Here is a 20,028-nt window from a genome sequence, read left to right on the forward strand (position 1 = left end):
AGACGCGTTATCGAAAATTTAATATACCACCGGTTTTGTCCCATTGTTGCTGTCATTTCGTCCCCATAGGTAAAACACTGAGTGTGTTTTACGTATGGGGCATGTTGCCAACTCCAAATCCTCCGGTAGATGTTGTGCAAAGCGACTAAGGGACACATGCCTCAACAGCTGATAGGTAACAATAACATCCCTAAAGAGTGTTGACAACAGGCAGGCAACCGGTTGTAAGAGCATATCCAAATCTTAAAAATTTCATGGTTGCTTTTACACGCCAATCCTGGGCTTCGGGACGTCACAGCTTCGAATGTAACCGGCAACACGCGAGGGTGATAGAAAAAACACACTCCCATTTTTAATCGTTAACGATCGACGAATGTAACCTTTTGATAGTAAACAAAAATAACGTAATTAATAAATTTTATCGTACAAGGAACATTTTATGTTTACCAACTAAAGAAAATTTATGCTTTGTCTCGCCTTGGAATATTTTTCCCGATATTTCCAAATGGGGAACATAGAATGGGGACATAGGGAATAGACATACGTTGGTCCAAATTCGATTCCCGGTCCGCGTAATCTCGTTTCACGCTTGACTACGACGGATTTGCAAGACTTAGATGTAATTTCGGATGATATGGGATTATAGTGTGCGATCTGATTGCTTCTACGTTTGTTTGTGCCCCGAAGGCTCGGAAATAGGCTTATAGAATGAGAATATTATCATTTTATCAAGTTGTAGCACGTGGTTCCGCCCTAAAATACGACCATTCCATACCCTCCCGTCCTTGTACGAAGCGGCTAAGAGAGACACGCCACAAACGAAACATCAAAATATTTAGGGCTTTGTGGCGTCACAGCCCCGAAAAGAATTCGAAAACGCGAAGATGAAAGAAAATCACTTTATCAAATTAGGTAATTACCGTTTTTCGATGTCAATTATTGAGCTAAAATTGTCGCGTGTGATTCTGAATGTCTTACGAAACGACCAAGGGATACAAAGTCTTAGAGAGTGTTTTCTGCGTGTGTTTCAGTGGACGCGTTAACGACTACTTTTTAGAAGTGTTATTATTTATCTAAAAACTTCGCATAAATGTATCTTACCACTTGGTTATATAATAATAATGAATTGTTTACTGCCATAAAAGATTACATGTTACAGATTATTTGTATCGAAACTAACACGAAAGAATCTAAACAAGAAAGAGAACATGCAAATCCGAATGTTATTAACAAAGGTTCGCACACTAGGCTAAGCCTGTCTCGTGGATAACCTTATTTATTTTATAACACCATTTAATAGTCATATTAATGTTTCATGGACTTTTTATAATCACAGATCTTAAAAACTAAATGCGAATTAGCCTAATAGACATATTTAGATGATATTTACTGAAACAAAGCATACTTAAACATATTCTGTCGCCATTTCATCTCCTGAGGATAAAACGCGATGCGATGTATCCAAGCGCGCATATGAAATGACGTTTCACAATCCTGTTCCCCCGATACCTTGAATAAGGGATAGGATATTTGCTGAACTATTTATGCTAAGTATTGTGAGGTAATTCTAATAAAATGAAAGGATAGCTTTTTAGTATAAATGATATGTAATATATCTTTATTAAATACAAAAGTGCTTATCTATTGTTTCCATACCTACAAATAATTTTGTAAAAAACATCAAATAAATATTATTATTATTTGAAGTCGTTCTTTTCGGCGTTTCTCAGTAGTCGTTCCAAAACACTGGTAGTTTGCAGCGTTGAGAAATATAAATTAAAATTTGACGAGTCAAAATGTTTATGAATGTACTCGTATAATGATATTGTTTGTTTTAATTTCTACTTTCACCTCAAAACGGAGCACCAAAAGTTCTGTGATTGTGGTGATTTTTCGTGTAAAACTAGATGAAATCTTGGAGAGCTATATGAACTATATATTAGAGCGGGAAACACCTGGTTTCTGAAGAAATGTGGCGACTTTAAATCCAATAACGTCGCATGAATATTACCTTCATCTTGTCCGTAATAACGTCACATGTATAATCCACATTTGAGATCCGTATTGGCCCGACATCGGATTTCCCTCGAGCCCCACCGTAGGATTTATTCTTAAATTCTTCCTTGGAATAAATCTCAACCTGGAATCATGTTGAAATCCGACATTTTCATATCAAACTTATCTAAGCCTGATATGAAAAGCATCAGCTTGCAAGGGTAATAATGACTACATTATTCGATATTTCACGTTTCAAATATCTCAGTTTTAAGATTTTGCGTCGTGATTTTCTTAAATTCATTTTATATTTTGTTTCAAAACAATAGCTGAGGATAGAGAGAGATGGAAGGAACTCCACCGACAAGAACAACGTTTTTCAATTATGAATGGCGGTATTCTCGATAGATATAAGAATAAAAAACTCGTGTCTGTTAATGTACTCTATGTTACTGTAATTATAATCGTTATTGAAATTAAAATGTTGAATATGTAAATATAATTATATTCGCCATAAAAAATACTATAAGAGGTTCCATGCTTAAGAAAATTTAGTCAAACTAAAGATAAAAGAAAACTTTTGCCAAAACACCAACCATTCTAGCGAGGAGACATCCACAAATTACACTATCATCAGTGCCATTCCAACTGGTGTGCTAAACGAAATACCTCGGAGATATTATTGTCGAAAATTGCAAAAAATTGATAAATTCATTCGAATCTCCCATGAGAATTTCGAATTCCTGTTTATTCTACCCGTATACCAAATTTCATAACAATCGATCCAGTAGACGTGATGAGTAACAAATATGCACACATACATCATTTATAATAATAATAATAATAATCATCTTTATTTCAGACCATCAAAACAGTCCATAAATATTAGTAACAATTTATACTTACTTGCTATGTTAGTAATAAATACAAAATAAACAAATTTTTATTTTGCCACAATTTGGCGTCCTGTGATGCACAGTTTTACCCATGACATCAGCAAGGGCGAGTTATACCGGTTGGAAATGGTTTTCAGGATGGTGTTTGTACTGCTGCGAACTCTCTTGAGCATAGAGGCAGCTCTTTTTCTCATGATTGCAAAGAAATCATCAGTATGCGCCTGAGCAAACATATCTGATGCACTACACCTGCGAGACAGCCCAAACATCATCCTAAAGCCATTATTGTATTGGACTCGCAGGTCGCTAATGGCCCGCTGCGTATAGTTAGCCCATAGGCTGCACGTGTAAAACACCTGACAGTAAGCTTTAAACAATGACGCTTTAACCTGCTGGCTACATCGTGCAAACCTACGTGCCAACATATTACACCGGACCGCCAGCGCCCTGCGCTCCCTTTCAATGTCGGCTTGATCCCTAAGACGGTCGTCGACAATATGCCCTAAGTACTTAAACGAGTACACCCGTTTTAGGCATTGTCCGTTCAACTTGATATCAGGCACAGAGACTGGGCACCTACCGCCGGCCGCCTTAAAGACCATAAACTCGCTTTTATTAATATTATATAGCAAACCGTGCTGCCGTGCATATTGCTCACATAAACCAAGCAGTTCCCGTAGCGCCCTGACAGTTGGACTAAGCAAAACCATATCATCAGCATAGCTGATATTGTTAATACTGATATCATCAATTCTGCAACCGATATGTCTGTTGCTGAGTCCAACTATCAGGTCATTAATATAGAGGTTGAACAACTTGGGTGAGGTGATTCCCCCCTGCCTGACCCCACAATTCAGACCATAGGACACAGATAGCTGGTTGGCCCATCTGACATTGTTAGATTGGTTCTGATACCAATACTGAAAAATACCCAACAACTCCGCAGGGATATTTCTTTCCCTGAGCTTCTCCCAGAGAATGTCATAAGACACAAGGTCAAATGCTCGTGAGAAGTCTAGAAAACAAGCATAGATAGGTGTATGTCGCTGTGTATAATAGTGTGCAGTATTCTTCAGTACCAGGATAGCACTCTCAGTGGACAGATTAGAACGAAAACCAAACTGGGCATCATGTAAGTTCAAGTAGCTTTCCAATTCAATATCCATCAAACTATCCAATACCTTTGCAATAATTGTTGCTAACGAAATGGGCCGGTAATTATTTTTGTCAGTTACATCCCCAGTTTTATTTTTAATGACTGGTACCACAATAGTTTTAATGAGGCTGTCGGGCAGGTAAGAATGACCAAAACACAAGGAGAAAAACATAGCCAATACTCTATTGAGGTGAAGGCCAGCATGCTGCAAGTGTTCTATGGAGAGCCCATCATGACCAGGGGACTTTCCCCGAGTCATTTTTTTAATGACATCATCTACCTATAATATTAGTAGGATAAGCCTTCGGTACTAATTTGTCTAAATAACAGTGAAAACTGTATCAAAAATCCGTTGCTGGGCTTAAAATAACTAATCTTGGAATCAAACATAAGGTGAGGGTGATTTTGTTTTACACTTTGTAATTATTGATTTATCAATTTATTAACACAAAATATGGAATTAAAATAAAATCTAGATTTCCTCCGTCTAATTGTCCAAAAAGCACTAATTAAAGCCAACCCAATTAGCAATGTAAATGCACTGAGTGTCCAACACAAGCCATTAGCATAACAGCTCTCGGTAATGGACGGAGCCTTTTGAACAACTAATCAAATCCCACTTCTGATTAAAGTGCAGTGGCGTGAAGGTGGCGAAAGTGGCCTCGCTTTTAAAACTGTTTTTGGTTTGACAGTATTTTGTATTTCATTGAGAAGAGTTGTAAGAATTTTAAGTTGTAAAAATTGTATTTTGTATTTTTCATATCTCATTTTTCACTCTTCAACTATTCGTATCATATCCTGTAGGTTTTGCGTGATGCGCGAACAAACATACTGACAAAAATTCAGAAAAAAAATGTTTCAGCGTCTGTTAGTCCCATAATGAATACCCAATAATGATTTTTCTTTAACATCTCCTATGTACAGACATAGCCCACATACAGTTTAATTGGTCTGGTTTCTGCGAAAGAAAAACAGAATATGCGCGCTGCTGGATTGTTTGTTTGTTGTAAAAACAAACATACGATCCAGTAGTGCGTATATTCGAATAATGAAGTTATTACTAACTTTGTTGTACGAAAAATTAATACAACAATTAAAATTAATACGAGAATGGTGGACACAGAATGAACACATCAGCAGATTTATAGGGATCTCTTATATCAATCAAGATTGGTGCGCACATTGTAATTGTCGATCGAAAGATGAACAAGTTTATTTGTTAGACAATAAAAGCAACCGACTTACAATATTCATTTCGCTACAACTTTTGAACAGCTGAACCGATTTTGGTCAAACATATCTAAGAACCACCGCATAAAAATTAGCTATCAAATAAAAAAAAAACTCATCCGAATTGGTTCCCCCGTTACACAGACGGACACACTTAGCGGTCAAAGATGTAACACCCCCTTTTTGCGTGGGGGGTTAATAAAAACAGAAGAATCGTATCGAAGACGATGAGCTAACAACTTTTAATTATTTCACCTTAATTTCACCAATATACCTGACATGTCAAACGTGGCTTTGGCGCTTATCAACTCTTGACATTGTCTACTCAGTATGGGATGAGAATTAAATTTAAAATTTAAAAATTTAAGAATCCGATCGCAAGAGCTGACAGTTTCCATAAACTGAACCTACATTTTCAAAATATAGCTAAAAACACTCTCGATTAAATTCTCTTTCAATTAAAGCAAGTGGATCAAAATCGGTTCACCCGTTTGGCTGCTACGATACCATAGACATACAGACACGATAAACTTATTACTGCCCTCCTGTCGCTGGCGACTTGTGTCGACCGTTGTATCAGATTAGCTACGATTAAATTTATTTTCGATCAGACAATCCATATCGAATAATTTTAGTACAACATTTTGTCCGACAATGTAGACAACATTGTCGGACAAAATCTTTGACTTCGACAAAATCATCTAACAAAATAAACATTGATGGTCCATCCATATCCTCACGAATAAGATTTTATGTCTTCACCGACTGAAGACGTGGGCTGAACATGAAACTATCCGATATCACCCACATTATTAAAACGGAACTATTGCAGTGTTCCGTACATTTTATATGTCAAATAAAAAGTGGGGGGTGCATAAAATAGCCATAAGTTGGAACTGCGGGCGCGGTGTTTGTGCATTTCAACTTGTGCACGTATAAGTGTTGATGTAATGTTGACGACCTCGGTGGCGTACTGGTAAAGTGCTTGCCTCTGAACCGAGAGGTCCCGGGTTCGATCCCCGGTCGGGTCATGTTGGAAAATGATCTTTTTCTGATTGGCCCGGGTCTTGGATGTTTATCTGCACATGTATTTGTTATAAAATATAGTATCGTTGTTAGTTAGCATCCCATAACACAAGTCTCGAACTTACTTTGGGGCCTAGCTCAATCTGTGTGATTTGTCCTAATTTATTTATTTAATATAGTGAAATTGCAATAATTTAAATAAATTTATGTGTACATACACAATAGATTGTAAAAGTCGTGTAAGTTTGAAAATAAGATTTAATCTTTAATAGAGAAGAGTGCTTTATTGTAAGGAATGTTGACAATTTTTTTTTTCCGTCATTTAATTTCTGTCTTGAACTCATTCATACTAAATCGAAAGTTAAGCTTGAAAATAAACAGAACAAAGATCCCGGTTTCAATTTAGGGATTGAATGAATGAAACTTTGCATTAAGCGTATAGTCGAATGATCAAAAATATAATAATTTTCAGATTGGCCCGGGTCTGAATCCCTCTCTCATCTTGATGATTATTATTCTTGGATTAATTATAGGCTGAGACGGACGTCATTTAACCCAGGGTCCGTGCAATGATGCCTATCAAGGTATCAGCTGGTTTATTATCCCTTACTTGCCTCGCACGACGTCCACGTAGAAGAATACGTCGAATAGCCCTCTCCCAAGTCGAAGACCACACGCCAATTAGTGATTTATTACAATTAAGTGTGTATTATATTTTATTTGAAAACACGCAACATTTTCTTGGACAATATTTATTGTAATAAAAGACAATGTTTCTCATACCAAAATAGGCTATCCCATTAGCGGATGGCATCAACACATGGCTTTGATGACATAAATATTATTATCTCCGTCATTATTCTACTCCCCTGGTAGTCCGGCTTTATATCACGTGCAGGGAAGTAAATATTGAGCTCATTTTCTTTATGGATAAGTTGATTAAAATTGCTCGAAAACAAGTCAGTGTTGACGACTTGTAAATATAAATCTAATAATAAGAAATTTGATGACTATGAACCAGCTAGATGATGTGGTGTAATGGTGAAACCGTGGTGGTGTAATGGTTAATACGCCCGCCTGTGGATCGAAAGGTCTCAGGTTCGTATCCTACTCGTGCCATATCAGTTTGTATACCAATCTGACTCTAATATAATCGTAGTACTTTTTATAGACCCACCACTTAACCTGCACACTGGTTGACATTGTAGTTCCCTATAGTGTGTATGTGACCACCTGCCACTAGATGGAGGTCGTAAAAGTCATGTCAGATGCCTTTAGGCGAGTTGAATAAAGTCGGACACCAGTGTTAGCAATAACACACTCGATATGTTGATAACTAGCTGCCAGACATTTCATTGCACTCAATACTACTAATCCTATTCCATCCTTATTTATATATCTACAAATATTATAAATGCGAAAGTTTGTGAGAATGTATGTGTGTATGTATAACACATATTCTACTTTCTCTCGAATTTCCCATGGAAGCGAAGCCCCAGGGCACAGTTAGTTTGAATAAAAACCAAAAAATTATTTTCGTTTTCATAGTTAATAGAACACAAAATGCAACAGTTCCATTACACCAAAGTTCTAGACTCCCGGTCAAGCTGTCTATTACCCTAATGGATGGAACGGAATGAAATGAAAAATTTTCACCGTGGCATTTCGTTTGCGTCTGAGTGGCCTGTCATAAACACATCGACGTTCCGTTAGTTCGATGTTTTTTGGGGAGAGAAAAATATGGATTAATAAATACAAAACTATTACTAGGTGCAATTTTTTGCATTGTTAAGTGATTGGGAATGGAAAATATTCGAACCATAGTCCAATAATTCAAGAATTATTTTAGCTGAATTAACTCACTGGGACCGCAGTGTCGACTGTGGTACTGTCCGAATAGACTAATTAATTTTTTGGCAGAGATGAGTTGGGACCACAGATAAAAAATTTAAAAAAAATAGAATGTTGTCATAAAACTACATAACTTCACCAAATTCACGTAACTTAAACATAATATACAAAACACGTTACCAAAAATAATGTAAATACATCTTATTTTTAAATAACTAAACTGTATTAACTAAACTGTACTAGATGGGTTTATATCCAATATAATATAACTTTGTATTGAAAATGAACACCAATTAAATAATAATTTCCGTTCATTGTCCAATATGATATCGTAAAACATCTACACAATTAATGAAAAGATCATTTTATTTTTTGGTCATTTATAAAGCATTTCATAATCGAATAAAAACGTCATCAATTCTCATTAATAAGTTCTTTGCGTTGTTTTCCCCAATTGGTAAAAATTGGACATCATTAAATTAAATAATAATTTTGTACGATGCGAGTTTGACTCGATTTGTTACCTTGTTGTCGATTAGTAAATTAATATTGATTTTATCTTATGGTGGCTTGATTGTATGGCATTTTAATTCGATTATTTTTTCTTTATTTGTTGTTTCCTCTATGCTATCGGGAGTATACTTTAAACGAGCAAAATGTTTTTGTAATTCCGTTCTTAATTGGTTTCTGAGGAACGTTTCAACGATGCTTTTCTAATTTGCGGGATATCTCCTTGAAAAGCTACAATACGATTCAGCGTACTCCGATTTCTTACATGAGATTCCTGATCGAATAGTTTCATCAGCCCCCCTCCACTCACTGAATCACTGCGTACCTATTGTACTATGTAGGGGTGTTTGACAATAGTGCACATATTGGCATTCCACGACTTCAATATACCTCCCTTATACTGCCGTTATAGCGCTATTGTGCGTGGGGCTAATGACAAATGACTGAATCTGTGCAAACGCCTCAATGGCTATTGATTTTGGGGTCATTGTTGTCTGTTTGTGACATGACGAGGTTCACAAGATATATGATCTATGTATGTGATACATAAAGCCTATGTAAGGAGGATTAATTTTAATTTGTTCAAAGGGCAGTTCTCACTGAGCAAGAGAGATGAGTTTGACTCTCTCTTGCTCAGTGAGTTTGACGACCTCGGTGGCGCAGTGGTAAAGTGCTTGCTTCTGAACCGAGCGGTCCCGGGTTCGATCCCCGGTCGTTTTCGTTATGGATTGGCCCGGGTCTTGGATGTTTATCTACATGTATTTGTTATAAAATATAGTATCGTTGAGTTAGTATACCATAACACAAGTCTCGAACTTACTTTGGGGCTAGCTCAATCTGTGTGATTTGCCCTAATATATTTATTTATTTATTTTATTTGTGTTTTAATAACTTTAAGGACAAAAATTGTGTTAATAACAAGTTAAAAACACTTTATTTTGTCAATATCTTATCAACAAAAAGTCCAAAAATTCATTTGAATTTTAAATATATTTCGAACTAACGAATTCCATTTTGCTAACTTCGACGAAGTAAAAATTCACAAAGATAATTATTTTGTAGTCGCTCTATTTGCCAAGTATAAATTTATTACAAATTTTGGAAAATGAATAACTTAGTCTTTTATCGAGTCAATAAAATGTTAAAAACATGAAGAAATACAAAGAATACCTTACTCATCTTGCACATCTTCAACAAAAACTGTCTCGGCGTACACTGATCAAGCGATCATAAAAACGTAAACAGGGCCTTTTTATGTGGTGTTCCACTTAGAGAACAGATTTAATCAGCACCGATTCCAAATTCCAAAACCTCTTTTTAAAAAACACATTTGTAACAAAAAGTCGAACAGCTGTTTTTTTGAAAAACATCATATTGAGTCTGTCACTACTTTTTTTTGAGGCCTTATGGCTAATATATAATTTGGACCAGTAACTAGTAGTTTAGCTCTGTCGCCTAATATAGGTCCTACACGATAAAAAATGGGACAGTTAGGTAGTCTTGCCACTACAATCGCTTGTCTTGTCTATCTATTTGAAATCGAACCGGTGCATAATATTATTCCTTCTATAACTGTCTATTTCCTACCATACCTTCGTTTCCATTTGATGGCAGCTCTACTGTCGCCATACACTTCGCCAAAGTTTGCCGGATTCAGTATACATTGCTGGTTTTTCATTTTGGTAAATAAAAGCACTTATACTGACTACGAAATGTGTCTGAGTTCGGCGACAGTGTGGAGCTGGCATAAGACTTTCGTATTCGTTCCTAACATATACCTCTCTTTCAGCCACTGACTGATCAAATTCTCAATAAAAACATGTTACTAATTTTATGGACGAAAAATTTATCGGTGCTCTAAATGGAATAGTTTTTTAAGTACCTATTAGGTATTTGAAGTGTTGGGTCTATCCATATTGGTGCACTGATGGGAACACCTCCTATTTACGAGACTCCACTTTTATAGAGTTTTTGAGAACTTATCATTTTCCACATAAAACTGAGTTTAATAGCGCCATGAAAATGGGAGACAACGGATTTTTTATTGCCCATTTGACTGCTTATAAATATGAGGTATAAGTAAGGAAATATTTTTAGGATAAAGTTTTGGAATACAAATATATGGTAGCTTCATCTGTGTTTGCCTGTAATACACCTGTAACATACTTACGAATTTAACACATGTCGAAATGAAAAAATGCTGTGATATGACGAATGCCGAAATCCGAAATATCAGAAGCAAAATTAGGCAGACTGGTCAAGGCCCGTCAAGACCAGGGGCTTTGGGGATTAACTAAGGATAAGGATAAACTGGAAAAATTAAAAAAATATTATGCAAATAATATAATGGCAAGCCCTTCTGGTATGACAGGGATCAACGCTGTTTAAATGTGTTTCTCTCGGCATTTCTTCTAAGCAGTGGTCGTTCCAAAATATCAGTAGTTTGAGATCAAGATTTCGTCAAAAAGTGCGTGTGAGGGGTCTAATTTCTGAATAAATACTTCGATTTAGGTTAAAAATTACAGAATTAGTTCCAGATCCATTAGAAAATATTCACAATTCATTTTGCCAATCACCTAATATAATATATGAAATTTTCGTAAAATGAAACGTTTTTTATAAGTTGTAAAAAAAAAAAGAAAAATACGTTCGAGTGTTACTGACACTTTGTTAAGCCGCATCAGAACGTTCGATCACTGAACAGTATACTATGTGAGCATGAGCACACCTTATAGCCAATCAGCGAGCACTGGGGCGGTTGATTGAATGGACGGAGTAAACAACATCACAGCACAATGTAGGTCAGACCCGTTTTAAAATTGCATCTTGATTGGTGAAATGGTATTTTTTTTATAGATTCACTTGAGAATCGCAGGGACTCCACAAATATTGAGTCGTATAAAGTAAATTCATCACAAAATGCGTTCCTAAGAGATTTTAGTCACTTTAGCGGAATTTACATTTTTTCCTAAGTCATATGTTTAATTCTATTGTTTGCTGTTGTTTGTTTCTGTTTCCGTACATATTAACTTGTTTATTTTGCCACCATACCTACTTTTGTACTTGGTTCCAGCTGAAAATCAGCGCCTTGGCTTGATACCTTGGCACCATGCTGAGCTGGTCGCCATTTCGGCTTACATATTTTATTCGATCTATATTTGTTACTCTTTTGTATGTTTGGATTTTATGTGTTTGCCGAATAAATGATTTCTTTCTTTCTTTCTTTCACTTTAGATACATTCTTTTTTCTTTACTATTAAGGTGTTTTATATGATATTGTTTTTATATAATTTGAAAAAGAAAAGAAAAGATGAAAAATTGATGGTGATTGAGCTACGTGACTCATATTCCTCAAGTGAGTGGGCATCAAAACCCTGTTTGATATTCCAATGCATAAATATTGTATATCATAACCATTTTTAACGCCTATCACGCATTAATATGATAATACTGCTCCGCCCTGCATCATCTGCTAATGTACATGAGTGAATACTGATAAAGAGCCAGAATAAGCATTCCTTTTAAACAGGACTCGGATACTTGGTTCATATTTAATACCAGTTCACACGCATCTTCTCAATACGATTAAACTTGGATCCAACCCTTCTTTTTCAGCTTCTGATCGAAGAGCATTTCGATTTTGTTTGTTTATCAGTTAAACACCACCCATCACGTCAAAAACCCTATACAAAAGAATAAGAAAAGGAGAACAAATAGCGTGGGGCCTTGTCATGTTGAGGGAAATCATCCAAGTTAATATAAAATGCGTTTACGGTCGCAAAAGTTTTTTAAATGCAATCCAGTTGCGATCCATACTATCCATATCCATACTAATATTGTAAATGCGAAAGTATGTCTATTGCGCTTAAACTGCTACACCGATGGACCGATTTTAATGAAATTTGATATTGTAATGACTATAATGGGGGGCTGAAAGTTTGTATAAAAATTTATGTTGAAAGTCGATCAAAGATTTAATAGACTTAATTGGATATCACACAAAAATATTTGATCCTAGAAATTAGTAATTTGGCATACTGGCATGGGCACATTAATCACAAAAATATAATTATGCTGTCAGAAGTAACAATTAACTATAAACAAATAATTTTGACACTCATGCAACCTGTATTTTTACTCATGTGGCACAGCCCAGTGGGCGTATTATTTACAGATCGGCGACAGGACCAGAATGAAGTCGTTATGCGGAAATCAGACAGCATTCAGAGCAATTGTGAATGGTCTCTGTCAATGTAGACGGGCTATGAAATCCGCGGGTGACAATAAATTGTGGATTTTGTAGAACAGAGTGGCTCCGTGATGTCACGAAGAAATTTATTGAAAAATCAAACCTTCGCGGATATTTTTTTCACGTCATATTCTAAAATAAATTTATCAGTGTTACAAACTAAGTACCTACTAACATTTCGGAACGATCACTGCTGAGAAAAAAATGCAGAAAGAAACTCATTCAAACAGTGTTGGTCCCTATTATGCCAGAAGGGCTTACCATTTTTTATATATAAATTTATGTATAATTTTTTATCAGTAATATAACATTAAGTACATAATAAAGTACATGGTCAAAAGGTATACTGAAACATATTATGATTGTGATCAAGTGCTGATGAAAGGAAAATATATATATATACTTATATATATATATATGTATAATTAACCAAACAAAAAAAAAAAATTAATAAAAGATCGAGCTGACCAGTTCCCCCGGCAGCACCCGTTCACGAGTTGACGCGTGAGTCAGCCATCGCGAAGCTCAACCACAATAGAGGGAACCTCCCGACCCGATCCACGATGCCGCTACCGGTTTGACCATTTGAATGTGCATGACATACTCGATCTCCATAATCTAACATAATAGATACCTATGTTACTTTCAGACACTTGGAGATCACAAATCACGTATATGTTTTACAATAAATGTCAAAATATATGTAATAAACATGTCAAGAAAATATATAAATAATAATAAAAAAAAATTAAAATCAAGTGTGAGAGGTGGAAGTTTTAGGAAGGGTCCAAGGTTTTTTATCATTTAAATAGTCGCTAATCGTGTAATAAGCATTAGCCATTAAAGCATTTTTAATATATGATTTAAATTTTGGCATTGGCAAGTTAATAGCCTCTACAGGGAGTTTATTGAACAATTTAACACTTTGACCCACGAAAGACCGCCTAACCTTTTTAAGTCGGAATCTGTTCATACAAAATTTATGCCTATTACGAGTGACTACACTGTTAACATCGCTCAATGTTTTATACAGGTGTAAGTTAGATTTAACAAAAATAAGTACGTCGAAGATGTACTGAGATGCAACAGTCATAATATTTATCGATTTGAATAATTCTCGCAAGGAATCCCGTGGCCCATAAATAAAACGAATTGCTCGTTTCTGTAAAACAAAAATTTTTCCTATGTCAGCTGCATTACCCCATAACAATAATCCGTAGGACATTATGCTATGAAAGTAGCTGTAATACACGAGCCTAGCTGTTTCGATGTTTGTATACTGTCTGATCCTTCTCACTGCAAAAGCTGATATATTCTAAATTAAATGATGTTTACCAAAGCTACAAACTCCTAGCATTTCGGAACGACCACTGCTGAGAAGAAATGCCGAAAGAAACACATTCAAACAGTGTTGGTCCCTATTATGCCAAAAGGGCTTACCATTTTTGAAATATAAATTTATGTATAATTTTTTATCAGTAATATAACAATGTAAGTACACAATAAAGTACATGGTCAAAAGGTATACTGAAACATCAATAAAAGAAAAATCGCTTATTCTGGAGCCCCTAAAGACTTAACGACATTACCAAGTTTATTTTATACACGCTTTAGGTTACGCCTAGCCTTCGGTTTCACTCGTCAAGGAATAGAATTTTATCGTTATTGTTCAGTTTCCCATCTGATATTTTATCCGTTTACTTATGTTTATAGCACTCTAGAAGTTGCCCGGGGCTTCGCTCCCGTGGGAATTTTTACGAGATATTTCACAAACTCACAAACACTTACCTCTTTATAATAATAGTATAGATGAAGGTATGCAATAAACATAAATGCTAACGCTATACTACTTTACTCTAAATATATAATATCGTACTATTTTAGGTGACTATAATTTAAAAAATATATTATAACTAGCTTTTTCCTAATTTTCCCACGGGAACAGTTATTTTTCCGGGATGAAACCCTATGTCCTTTTCCACACTTCAAACTATACGTATAAGCAGATTGGTTGAGTAGATAGAGCGGGTAACAAATAAACAAACAAACTTACTTTCGCATTTATAACATTAGTAATTAGGAAAAACGAAACTATTATATTTGAACATATTTATATGGTCGTAATAAATGCAACTCTTGTGTAGTGGCAATTAAAATGTATTGAAAACCAAAAATACAAATATTCGCAACCAAGCTATCGGCGGCAATTTTCTTGACAGCGAAAAATATTTGAAATTAGAATAACGTTGTCAACTTATTTCTCTAATACAATTTTGGTGGCCAGTGCAGTTATTTTATTGTTATTTAAATCCTGGACAATATTTGTGTAACAAAATATCATGTCCGTGCAGTAAACCGTTGAGAAGTTCCCACGTGTTGTTGAGTGTACCATTATGTCATGCTTATCATAATAATATATTGTCATCCAAACTAAACGTGAGTACAAAATTTCTGCTCAATCGGATAAAGTTATCTGCTTCAAAATTGAGTTGCATCCACCCGAATAGACATAAGGGCATTGCAAGTTAAATAAAATCTTGTAATAATTATTTGTTAGACAAATTAAAAAAAAAACTACTTTCAATATTCATTTCGCTACAACTTTTGAACGGCTGAACAGATTTTCATGAAACATGCCTAAGAACACTCGGGATAAAATTATCTACGACACAAAAAAAAAAAACTAAATGAAAATCGGTTCATCCGTTTTGGGAGCTACGGTGCCACAGACAGATACTCTCAGATACACAGACAGACACGTAAAACTTATAACACCCCTCTTTTTGCGTCGGGGGTTAAAATCACCCAAGCTCAGGATTTGGGTGTGAAAAATTAATGACTGACATAAAAATAAGGCTGATAGTGACAATGACAGTCATAAATACAAAGTGCCTTATTGTCCTGCTGTAGGCTTAAATTGAGCGTGGCAAGATGGCGAACCTTCACAGTGCATGGTTCGTCACACTCACAGTGATAAATATGGCTTTAGGTCGAGCGTAGTTTTACGTTTTTGATAATTTTCATAGGTTTCATTTCATAGGCTTAAAACAGTAAAAGTAGCTAAGTTCTTTAAAATTACACAACAGATTTTGATGTAGTAAATTCAAGAGGAACGTGTATAAATTATTATGGTTTTACTCGAGCAAAGCCCGGACGGGCCACCAGTGTAATATAAAACTCATCTCCGTACTTAAAAAATATGGAACTGTTTTTAGAATGGTTACCTCATTTAAATTTCCAATTAGGCAAGTATCAGAATGAAATGAAATATTTGAGCACCTGTTAAAATAAATAAAATTAAAGATTTATTACATAACCTAGTCCAAACAGCAAAATGATACAAAATACTTAGATACAACCAACTGAAAATAGCGGCAAAAGCCGTGAGGGTTTCCTTAAACGCATTTCGGAACGACTACTGCTGAGAAGAAATGCCGAAAGAAACTCATTTGAACAGTGTTGGTCCCTATCATGCCAGATCGGCTTACCATTATTGTTTCTTACAATGTTTTTTTTTTTCTAATAATATATAAAAGTACATAATGTACATAGTCAAAAGGTATATCAAAACAGGTTATGATATATATATATATATATATATATATATATATATATATATATATTTATATATATATATATATATATATATATATATATATATATATATATATATATATATATATATATATAAAAATATAGTATATAGTATATATATATATATATATATATATATATATATAAGAAACACAATACCGTATGCTCACCTCCAAATTTCAATTCAAAGATGGCACCCCATGTTGATGATGATGAAACAGCAAAATACGACAAAATTCATGCCACTTTCCCGCATAATAAATATTTTTAAAATAACTGTCTCATAAAGTTTATTAGCTTTAATGAGATTGCGAAGCCTTTGATAGAGACCAGCTTAAAACAAAACGAGTGAAACTAATTCTTTATTCATTTCACATCCAAAGCTAAAAAGTCAACGGCAGACTTTAGACTTTAGAGAGATTAAATGAGAACTACTTTTTGCAAACGGTCGCCCGCGCGCGGCCGCCCTAAGGGGCTCTTTGTTACCACTGTGTTTAATTTACGCTTTTTTTCTAGTGCTCTAGGGATCTCAAACTCAAGAAAAAACGTTTTGTTTTTTTTTTTTACAATATCACAAACTAACTGAACTACAAAAATTCAGAATCTATTTTTTTTAAAACCCGCACCAAAATGCCTTGCGTGTTTTGGAGATCTAAGTTTACAAAGGAACAGACAAACAGTTTGGATATAATTAAGAAAGAAGTAAAAAAAAAAACAAAAATAAGTGTCAAACATTAATTCACGAAATTAAGTAAATTAACTTTTTTCATAGTCATATTTCTTTGTAAAAATAAATAAAATAAATAAATATATTAAGACAAATCACACAGATTGAGCTAGCCCCAAAGTAAGTTCGAGACTTGTGTTATGGGTTATACTAACTCAACGATACTATATTTTATAACAAACACATATATAGATAAACATCCAAGACCCGGGCCAATCAGAAAAAGATCATTTTCCATCATGACCCGACCGGGGATCGAACCCAGGACCTCTCGGTTCAGTGGCAAGAACTTTACCACTGCGCCACCGAGGTCGTCAAGAAATAACATATCTAGAACCTGTTTAGTAGTGAAGTAAAAGTTTATGGAGGATTTATATAAAAAAATCTATAACTTCCATTAATATTTACTTGAAACCACTTTGTTTCAAGCTAAGTAGGTAGCTTGAAATAAAGAATTCGTGGATAAATAGAATACTTCGAGATATGAATGATTATTTTCTCAAGAAAATGAAAACCGCTGCGGCCACGCAGTCATTATGACCCGTCACATAATGACTGCGTGGCCGCAGCGGTCGAAACGCTTTGAGAACCACCTACAATTAATGAAAAAATTATTACTGTAAACATGGTACAGAATATGTCATAATGACGAAATGAATAGGGAAACACCTATTCAGTCAATATATTGACTAGACATACAATAATTAAGAGTCACTTTTGGTTCATTATGTGTGGCATATTCCCTACGAAAAGCTAATATAAAACAGCTAAGAGCTAATTAATTGAACCAATTTCAGTTTAGTTGGTTCGCTCTTGGCTGTTTTTCCCTTTTATTCCTTGAATTTAATCTCTTTGTTGGGACAGCTGCTCCTTAATAGGGCTTGTAGCGAAGAGGACGGCACTAGTTCTGTTTGGGAGAAAGCTTATTTGAACACTCTCCTTAGCACGACGCAAAAAAAGGAATGATGTTTTTAAGATTACTAGCAAACACTGGGAAATAAAAATAAATCGTTCTATATTTAAAAGTTGTGGTATTAGTATTAAAAATAATAATAATATTTTTTGTAGTGGCAGCCATTGTGTGGGGAAAGTGAAGGGCAATACTCTGTTTATATTTATTTTATTTAAAAACCATATCGCAAAAAATATAAAAAAATATATATGCACGCAAATGCGCGATATGACTTCTCTCTTTCAACCTCAAGAACAAATAGAACAATATTATAATAAACACTATAGCTACCATGTGAGAGCGAGAAACCATGCTAGTGTGAGAGCGAGAAACCATGCTAGTGTGAGAGCGAGAAACCATGCTAGTGTGAGAGCGAGAAACCACGCTAGTGTGAGAGCGAGAAACCAGGCTAGTGTGAGAGCGAGAAAAATCCTAATCCTAACTAGTATTATTAATGCGAAGGTAAGTTTGTTTGTTACCTCTTCACGCTATATCTACTCAACCAATCTTCTCGAAATTTTACATAAATGTAGTTTGAAGTATGGAGAGGGACGTAGGGTACCTTTCATCCCGGAAAAATATTGTTCCCGTGGGAAATTTAGACGAGCGAAGCCGCGGGCAAAAGCTCAAGAAAATTGACGATACACTAGTCGAATTTCATCTGAATATTGTAAACGTCAATCAAGGGATATGGCGAAAACTGGGGATTCGTCAGAAGGCGATGGTTTAGCTATTTGCGATTTTCAATTCTATTTTAATAAGCCTGTGTGCCCTGTGTGCAGATAATTCGGCTTTGAATTTTTGCGATTCTAGGCTCTGCCTACATCGTAAGTGATAAAGACGTGATACTGATATAAAATAATAAATGCTAATGTTAATCTGGCGATACACAGTATTACAAAATATACAACTACGTGACTATTTTTATCAACCTCAATTGGCGGCAAGTTGAAAATAGATGCTGAACACACAGGGAATTAGATTCGCTATTTCGACAAATGCATCACGCGGTAGCGTGGCCGAGCGGTCTAAGGCGCTGGTTTAAGGCACCAGTCTCTTCGGAGGCGTGGGTTCGAATCCCACCGCTGCCAATTTTTTTTTTGTGTTTTTTTATAAGTGTTAATGTCAACACTGATAAAAATTATCTATTGGCCCATTTAGACATGATTATTTTTTAACCGACTTCAAAAATAAAGGAGCACGTCAATTGAATTCATCGCGGACTTTTATTTTTTTATGATAAGTACTATTTTGACATTCAGTATTTAGTGTATTAGATAGAGAAAATATACAAGACCTTTTTACATATTTAATTACTAGCTTTGCCCACGGCTTCGCTTAAGTAAATTTTTAATCTCGCCGATGTCCTTTTCTTCTCTCAACTATGTACGTAATGGATACGATTTATTTTTTAAACATCGGATGTGTGGATTCAGATTACATAAACAAATAAACTTACTTTCGCATTTAAACGTTAGAAGGTCTATCACATGCACACATACTGTCTTTTTTCCCATATTGTGTGCAAATTTTTAAATTTAAATGTTTTTATGATTTTATTTCAATACATTTTCTGTATGGCGCCTTGGTCTGGAAATCTGCTTGCTGTGACTTTTTCTCATAGGGTGATCCAGAAAAATCATTTGTTGTTTACTGGAAAAACGGTAACCACAAATCCTGGAGCAGTACCGTACAGTCAAAACGGGTTAGCAGTAACACAATGAAGCCAATTGCCTGGACGATTCCTGTCACGTGCGCGCCTGCCCGAATGGAAATTAGGACATTCCACGCTTGCACTAAATTCCCTGAATGACCATCACAAGCACCAATTCGTTTTTGGTT

The 20,028-nt window shown here is 35.2% G+C and overlaps 1 non-coding gene across 1 annotated transcript; it reads left to right on the forward strand.

Annotated features, from left to right (window-relative positions):
• Window positions 1-19,195: 19,195 nt before the first annotated feature.
• Window positions 19,196-19,277, forward strand: TRNAL-AAG (transfer RNA leucine (anticodon AAG)). Its single transcript has one exon. It is a non-coding gene; the product is annotated as a tRNA-Leu (tRNA).
• The last annotated feature ends 751 nt before the right edge of the window (window positions 19,278-20,028 follow it).

The sequence above is a fragment of the Plodia interpunctella genome, chromosome 6 (assembly GCF_027563975.2).
Source record: "Plodia interpunctella isolate USDA-ARS_2022_Savannah chromosome 6, ilPloInte3.2, whole genome shotgun sequence".
Taxonomy (NCBI): domain Eukaryota; kingdom Metazoa; phylum Arthropoda; class Insecta; order Lepidoptera; family Pyralidae; genus Plodia; species Plodia interpunctella.